Source organism: Condylostylus longicornis, unplaced genomic scaffold (assembly GCF_029603195.1).
Source record: "Condylostylus longicornis isolate FDR11 unplaced genomic scaffold, ASM2960319v2 ptg000135l, whole genome shotgun sequence".
Classification (NCBI taxonomy): Eukaryota; Metazoa; Arthropoda; class Insecta; order Diptera; family Dolichopodidae; genus Condylostylus; species Condylostylus longicornis.
The window spans coordinates 322,615-331,652 of NW_026578103.1; the positions used below are offsets into that span (position 1 = coordinate 322,615).

A 9,038-nucleotide genomic window follows, 5' to 3' on the forward strand; every position below is an offset into this window, starting at 1 on the left:
TAGCTTTAAAATCATGGAAAAATGTTGTTGGCAGCGATCAACCTTATTTTTTTGTGTTTAAGTAATGCGACAAGTAATAGTACGCTCTCAATTTAAGTAATAATCTTTCGTATTGTAAAATTGCTAATCGTAATTTAATATTTACTAGTTTGACGTCTTGATACAATATTAATAAAGAAAAAATTGAAGAACATAAATTCTTTTTGTATAACGTTTATCAAAATAGGACTGAAGAAAATGTACATAAATAAATAATTTGACACTTCTAGAAATCATTATTTATTCTAAATTTCAACATTCGTACATTTCAACATGCGTAAGAATATTGAAATATTATTATGTTATATTAAATTTTTTTCCAGATTTTGCTCAAATTCAAAAGTTTAAATGAAAGGAAGTCTAATTTTTCGTACATTTTCAAAAAAGATAAAAATATGTTCTCATTAATTTATCCCTGTGGCTTAGTTATCCCCTAACCAAACTTTTACGTTGTAGAAAGATTCAAACAGCTAAACCAAAGTAATCTAGCACATCGTTTTTTTTTTTAAAAAGGAATTAATTTAAAACGAAAAATATAAATAAATAGCGATAAAGAGAAAACAACAGCCTTGAATGACCTTGTTTCTATCGCCATGAAAATATTAACAAATAATTACAATACACACTACTTTTTATATAATGTAAAAAAGAGAAAGAGAAAGAATAATCTGTGCTTAATAATATGTAATAAAAATTCAATAAACCGAATTTTAATTTTCAATTTCGACGTTTTTTTAAATTTTAAATAAAGTAAAATAAAATTTACTTATTGTATATAAGCTAAAAAATTCAGTCTGTCACATATAAAAAACTGATACGAGATATTGTAAAATGTAAATGATACAATTTTTTCGTCTGAAAAATCAGATGAAAGTTTTATTTCGTTTTAAGGCAATTTGTGTTCTAGCAGATGCCTTTTTATTTTTTATTTTCTTGTCTTCCTCAATTGAATTATGATTAAGAACATACTAAAAAGGTTTGGGCATTTAGTGCTTTAGATAAAGCACTATACAAGAATTAGCTAGGGTTAAAATTTACCCTTAAATGTGTCTATTTAAAAATTTGAAAAAAGATTACGAAGTGAGGACGAAGAATAATTGAAGGGAATGTAGATTTGTGATTTAATTTTTTTAATATATTTTTTTTGTGATTTTTTTAATGATTTTTGTAAAAATGTTGAATAGAGTTAATGCTAGTCAAAAATTTATGTAATTTTTTTTGTAAAAACGTACCTTAATTTATAAAACTTGAAAACAGAACTTAACTTTGTGTTTTCGATTAATTTTCGTTGACACATAATGAACGTTTGTTTTGGTTTGTATTATTTTCTTAATTCTTTGTAAAAGTTTTAAGAACATAATACAGTATTAATATACACATACTTATGTATATTAATATACACATATGTTTAAATAAAATATGTATATATGATATTCACTTGTTTAAAATATTTAATAAAAGATTAATTTAAAAATTAAATTTTGGTTTTTGAAATATTAAAATTTTTAGTTAAATTTAAACTACCCCAGATAAGTATCAGTTACGTGAATGGAAAGCACAATATTTCTTAAGGGTTATCAAAATTATGCCTTGTTTTAAGAAGAAATAACTAAGAAACAAATTCAAATAACTAGTAGCAAAAACAGTACGTAATCGGACTACCAACCCAGTGTAAAATTTTTCGCCAGAAAATTCATATATTCATATATTAGTTTCGCCAGAAAGAAACGACATATGTATATAATGTAATGAAATCAGTTTTCTTTGTCTATTTCTTATAGACTAAGAAAACTGATTTTTATGACTAAATCTGATTTTTATAGTATGGCAGTTATGTCATAACGTTTATTTGTTATATTTGTGTATGTATACAACAATGGTCAAAATAATAGAAACACCTAATATACGCTTTTAGTTGCTTTTATATCTTTTGTAAACTGTATTCTAACTAAATGCCATCTTTTGCAAATTTATTTTGCTATATCATGCTCTATTGTGAGTATATTTATTGTTAATAAAAATATGTGATCTGCGGGAGTTTCCCATTTAAAGGTGAAAATAACGCTCTTTATCCGGTCAAAATAATAGAAATAATAAGCGAATGTAGTTATATTAATGTATGAAACCCTTTTTAAATTATTTAATCAAATATTATAAAAATATTCCAGAATTATAGATCAATCGAATCATTGCAGCGCTAAGGAGAAAGAAATAATTAAAAATTTAAGAAACCAAGGAAAAACGAGAAAAGTTGACACAACAAAAAACGAGTGAAAAAATTGATATAAAAATTGTAATGATTAGTAAAGAATTAAATGATCTTCAAAAGTAATTTTGAAGGAATGCTAAGCCAATATGAGTGCTAGAACCATACGTAGAATATTAAGCAAAAATAAGTAATTTATTTGGCTTTTTAAACAAAAAAATTAACTTAGAATAACGTTCGCTAAAAATCATTCAGAGTGAACTGGGTAAGAGAGTATACAAAATCAGCGCAATATCAAAATTTATTTATTTAGGCCAGATGGCTGTACATTCGTTAGACGTCCACTAAATATTGAATTAAACCCCAGGTTCCTATACAAGACATCGTAAAACAATATGGCGACAATATAATTTCGTGTTCAAAAAATTCTTCTATGGTTGATAATTTTTCCGAACTATAAATTTTTTTTGTCAAAGCTGATTTTCTTCTTTCAGGAAGAAAATCAGCTTTGATAAACTGCGTATGTAGCGCACGAAATATATTGTCAAAAATAAAAAGTATTTTATTTCGAATAAAAGGGAGTTTTCTTTTCATACACCTAAAAAAAATTTCGTCTTGTTTTTTTTGATATGGTGTAGGTCCTACATTTTGGATAAAAGAAAGATGATTCAATATCATTACCTATAAATTTTAAATAATATTATGCTTTCCTATGCCGAAGATAATATACCTCCAATTTGGCAATATTAACAGGAAGTGGAAACTAAGAAGTAAATAAAGTTTGTTGAAGCCAATGTAATTTAGCACTTTTCTTTTCAACAAGTGAAAATACTACTTTTAAAAAAAATCTATGTAAGTGCTACATTATTAAAACTACTTTCATTCATATACGAATATATCGTATGCTATATTATTCTTTGAGATAAAACAAAAAAATATTTAAAGAGGCGTTAGGATAATGCTCGCATTTAAGGGTTAGTTGCGTGAATTAAGAAAAATAATTATATTATTTAATGGTATGGAAATTACCGTTAGAATGTTCCACTTATAGAATTTTGGAAAAACTCGGAGTTGCGGAAATATAAAGTGAAAAAATTCAAATTTTAAGAATTTCGAGAGGCGATAACTCGAGAGCGGGTGATGGTGCAAAAAAAATTTTCTTCCAATTTTCGAAATATATTTATTACTATCTAAGATCTACTAAAATTTCAGATCACCTGAGGTCTCAAAGAAAAACAATATTCCAAATTTGGAAAAGACGGATTTTAGATAAAAGTATATGTTAATGGCCATTTTATTTTTGTAAAACTCAAAAATTGTATTGCACGGTTGAAGAAATCAGCCACTACTTTTCTGCGTTTGCCTTATTTAAAAACTGTTTCAGGTTTTGCTACAATCATTACGTAAAAAATGCCATTTTTAGGGCTTTGAAGGAATATAGTTTTAGAGAGGCAAAGATAGATAAAAATTTTTTCTACGGAAATAAATTTCTTTTATATTTTTATTCATATGAAGCTTTTGTTAAAAAAAATTAAAAAAAAACTTTATTTAACATTACTTTCAATAAACACATTCGACTCTAAGCAAAATATTCTTTTGCTTTATATAATTTTCAGAACAAAAATATCATTATATCACGTATATGATTAGATAAAAAGAAATTGAAAGGTACTTAGAAAGAATCAGAAATAGATGCATAGATGTATATTTTTAACACATAAAAATAAAAGTTATTGTATGAATCTTTGGAAAACTTTATAACCGATCACATTGCATATAATAAGGCAGTTATGTGTATCTCAGTTTCGGCTGAACCTATTTTGATGAAATTGAATGAGTTTATTTTGGCTATTGAACGGATTGATCTACTTTTGGGATATACCAGACTTTCGGGAGCTGGGCCTTTTACGGCCGATTTTACATATTTGCGTATATAAAAAGAAATCATCAACCAATTTCCTTGAAATTTAAAACTTAAATTCGGGATGTTAAAGCAATGAACCTACTTATAAATTTTTTCTAAAGATTAGGGCTCGAAAATCGAGCTGGGCCAATTTTACATATCTACGGAATTGGCTGATGGAATTTCCTGAAATTTCCTGAAATTGAGTATTTCAGAGAATTCGGATAAAACAAGCCGAAACCCTACTAAGAGCCAAATTTGCATTTTTCTCGGTAAATATGTTATGTAAAAGCTTACTAACGCCATAAAAATTGGAAAGAAGTACATATTTAAGGCATTGTTATAATATTCTTTCTGTAACACTTTCAGTTAACTAAACAATACACAATGCAGCTGGTTATGTGCTGCCACATCAGATTTTATACTATAAAACTATGATATTAATTAGCTTTGTTAAAATTATTGATCAGAAATACAGTTTGCATTCTAGAGTTTCATATTCTCCTGCTTAGAGATTATCACGATTTCAATTCGAGCCAAGTCAGACACTAAAAAGAAAAACTAATGATTATAATTATAGTAGCATTATAAAAAATTTCTATATAAAAAAATATAAAAAAAAGTTTTTCACAAAAAGTATGGCCAAGAAACCTTCACTTAGAAGATTAGTCTTAGCTTTTGGTAGCGCTGCTTGGAACCTATAACGGGAACGTGAAAAGATCGATTTTAAAAAGCAATGTTAGACACAAAAACTTAAATTTCTAAAATATATCGCAGATAATAGAAATAAAATTTAGATAGAACTTGTGTTTAAATTTTATAATATTAGCCGAACCCTTTCCCCCCTGCCCACCCATATAATTTTGCCGGAAACTTCTTGAAATTAACCGAACTAGGTGGCCCCTAGATCGATTTCCGAGCCCTGCTCGTTCCAAAAAATTTATATGTTCATTATTTTATCACTCCAACTCTAAATATTAAATTTCAAGGAAATCGGTTGATTATTTATCTTTATATGGGCAAAAATCTAGAAGGCGTGACATATTTTAAAAGTTGATCAATCCGTGTCTTCTTCTACCATGAAGAAGTGCGTTCCCATTGAAAACTCGTTATGCAAAATTTGTTGCCATCACATAACCTATTATTGTATACAATGCAGTCGGTAAAAATTGAGAGCTACTTATTCAAAAACTCACTTTTTATTCTTTTGAATACTGAAAACTTATCATTTTGTCAAATAATGTTGAAAGATCAAGTTGAAAAGTGCATTAGATGTATACACAAATCAAGTAATTTATATTTTCTTTCCGGTAATCTTGCATTTTCTATTTGAAAACGTTAGCCACCTTACCTAATTGTATTTTTTCTTATAAGGAAAATAAAAAAAAATACATCTCATGTAAACAATACTTGGTAACCATGTGAATTACAGTACAAAGTCGACAATTTCTTCAGATGTGTGTAGCTAAAACGGCCCTATTTTTTTAATTATATTTCTTAAAATATCTTTCAAAATTTTAAGTAGTTTAGATAAATATTAAAATAATTTTACGTGTCGTAAAATAAGTGTCCCCAATACGGTTCAAAACATTTTTAATTATTTTAAATAAATTAATAAAAAAAATGAAAAAAAAGGTACAAAATCAGAAAAAAAAACCAAAACCAGTAATCTGAATTTTATTTTTAATATCAGACATCAAATGCATAGATCAAGTATTAAGAACCATTGCCAAAAGGCGCATATAAAAAAAATCATTTAGTCGCAACTAAGCAACTATCGGTTACCAAGAAACAGCGTCATCATTCATAGGGAAGGGAGGAAAAAGGGAGGATAATGTAGGCTAAGTAGAGGGGGACAAAAAGGCAAGTAAAGTAAAATGACGGGCACAAATGAAAACTTAAATACTAACAACATACCTGAAGGTATATTTTGATTTATACCTCTATATAGATTTTACAAGTAATTATAAAAAAAACCGCAATAGGACCAAATTATGCACGTTAAACTAATGTCGCATTCATTACCAAATTTACATTATGTTACGTACATTACCTATTTTATTTACATTTATGAACTTTTGAAAAAAAAATAAAGTGACTGAAAATTTATAAGTAATGAAAAGCCAAAATAAGAAAAAAATAACAAATAAATCAAATTTTTCCAATATAAAATTTTGAGGCTGTATCGGATAAGTAAAAGTTTTTCTTCTGTATCGGATAAGTAAAAGTTTTTCTTCTGTATCGGATAAGTAAAAGTTTTTCTTTTGAGACATTTACAATTTAATAATCTAACTTTCCACAATGAGCTAAGTTACACTGTAACATAAGATTTTTTTGCAGCAATCAAAGCTAAATGTATTAATTTGGCTTAAAATTAGCCAAGCAAAAATGCTCTTTACTTAAAAAAGAATTAAATAACTTTTATTTCTTGTCATTTCAGTTTTTCAAAAAATGTTTAAACGATTGTTGAGAAAAAAGACGTGACAGAGAATTTAACATATCAAGATAAGCAGATACCTACATAATTACCCCGATTTTAGTAATTATAAAATGAAGATAAGGCAAATACCTAATGCAGGGTTCATCTGATTTGAATAACATGATTAATCACATAGTTAATAATAAATAAAAACTTAAACACAATACTTTTCCAATTTTGTAAAATCTGTGGAACTGTCATACACCTGATTACCTACGATATATTTACAAAGTCTATGCATAATTTTTCAAATACATGTTTTTCTATTTTATGGTGAGTACCTATCTACCAACCTACGTACCTACCATGGCACACAGAAATACAAACCTGAACCCTGAAAGAGAGTGACAGTTCACAGCTGACGAATTTACACAAATTCTAAACACTAGTAAAGTAGAAAAAAGTTGAATTTTAACTTTTTCTCATTGAAAATTTGAAAAAGGTGACCTTGTGGAAGATTTATGATGTTTAAAAGAGCCATTTTAGGATCTATTTCTGTCAGCCGTGGTTTTTATACTTGCGATTTTGAAAAAATTATTCATCAACTGAAAGTTTTTCATATGGTTTTCGTGAGAAAGTTTTCACTTTAAATTTGGTTTAAGCTAATAATATTAGACTTCCATTCCAATAGAGATGGAAGTCTAATTATATTATATACCACCACAAACTTTTGTGAGTGGGATAATAGTTCAATGTTAAAAATATCCAAAAGTAGGAAATAATGTAGAGGATGTAAGACATATAGTTTTCCTAAAATTTTTCAAATAAATTTTATGTTCAACTAACAATAAACAAAAAATATTGATCGGTATAAAAATATTATAAATTAGTAGTTAGTTTAATATTAGAAATTAGCTATACCTATCTACTTAAGAAGGATTTACTTAGATATTTCAACATAAAAATCTGAAAATTTATAATTTAAACCAAAAAAAAACATAGCCAAATCTCCATTTTATTTTTATTTTTAATATAACAAAAATTTACCTTAAAATGAGAATTCCATATATATAATTCTAAATAATTATCTGTGATTCTGAAAATTTGTTATTCATTCCAAGTTAGATTTTTGATTTTAAAAATGTTTTTTTTTTTTGAAACACTGAAATCTTAAACTTCAAACAAATGAGTAAAATACGTATGAATACATTGAGGTACCTACATATTTATATGTAAGTATACATTCCTTTTTTTTCTTCCTCTTGTTCAGAAATTGTAAGTAGAAATTTGTAACACTGAATTTTTATCAAGGTAAAATCGACTGAAAAACCTTGAAATGTTTTACATTGAAAATAAGGCAGAGAGACACACAAGGAAAAACTTGAATTTTGTTCTGAAAAAAAAAATTACTTATGTAAATTTAAAAGGTATAGATTTACGTGTGAATACATACATACATACATATATATGTAAGTATAGATGATTTCTTCTACATTAATTTTTTTTTCGCACACATAGGGCGGTCACTTATTATGATTGTGTTGTCTTGATTCAAAAATGCAAATATAAAAAAAAATAATAAAAATGAAGTAAAAAAAGCACAAACACTGGCTAAATTTTGACTTTTTTAACTAAATCACTTTTTTTTTATTTCAAGCTTTATATTCATACATATATACATACATACATATTACTTATATGAACATATATATATATATATAAATTTCAATTTTTTTTTTAATTTTTGAAGATAGCTAAACCAATTTATTGTTATTTAGCAGAAAATTTTAAAATTATTATTTCATCAAACTTTTCATTTTCGATGAATCTAATTAAAATATATATATAGAACATATACAACTTGCTTAACCGCGAAGCCACACAATCAATAATTTTTCAAAATAAAGGAAATTTTGCAAAATTCTTTATTTCATCATTCATTAATACATGTATATATGGATATACATACATATGGATATATATATTGTATTTAGCTACGTCCATATACGTGCAACCAAATTGCTTTAAATGTACACGAATTCGAAATTTCCAAAAAAAAAAATTTCACATAATTTTAACACACAAATTTAAATATTTTTAGGCATTAAATCTTTTAAAATATTATTTTAAGTTTTCCTGTTTTCTTTCCGTTTTTGATTTAAAATATTTTTTCCAATAATATATTAGAGATCAAATTAAAATACAAAAAAATTCACGACTGCGAATTATCTTTAAGTTTTTCTTTCGTTTTGACAAATCGATTGCCGATGCTATATCCTATATCATATGCATATCAGAATTTTTTAAAATAAAATTTAGTTCAACACGCAGGGCTGAAACATAATCGAAATTTAACTTTTACTTGCCATTTTGATGAATTTTGACTTTATTTATAAAATTCAATTCACAATAGGTAAATGACAAATGTGTTACTTAAATTAAATTGAACCGAATTCCTGTGCGTTCACAAT

General features: G+C 26.2%; 1 protein-coding gene across 14 annotated transcripts in view; it reads right to left on the minus strand.

Annotated features, from left to right (window-relative positions):
* Positions 1-8,826, minus strand: part of LOC129615394 (EEIG family member 2) — a 105,609-nt gene extending 96,783 nt beyond the window's left edge. For 4 of the 14 annotated variants that reach the window (XM_055530578.1, XM_055530564.1, XM_055530579.1 and 1 more), the window contains exons 1-2: positions 8,021-8,826; positions 7,615-7,960 (exon numbers count right to left, since the gene is read on the minus strand). The gene's annotated coding sequence lies outside the window, so the exon portion shown is untranslated. Of the gene's footprint in view, positions 1-7,614; positions 7,961-8,016 lie in introns of all 14 variants that reach the window. The other 10 variants (XM_055530571.1, XM_055530570.1, XM_055530572.1 and 7 more) reach the window with 10 other exon arrangements.
* Positions 8,827-9,038: the final 212 nt, after the last annotated feature.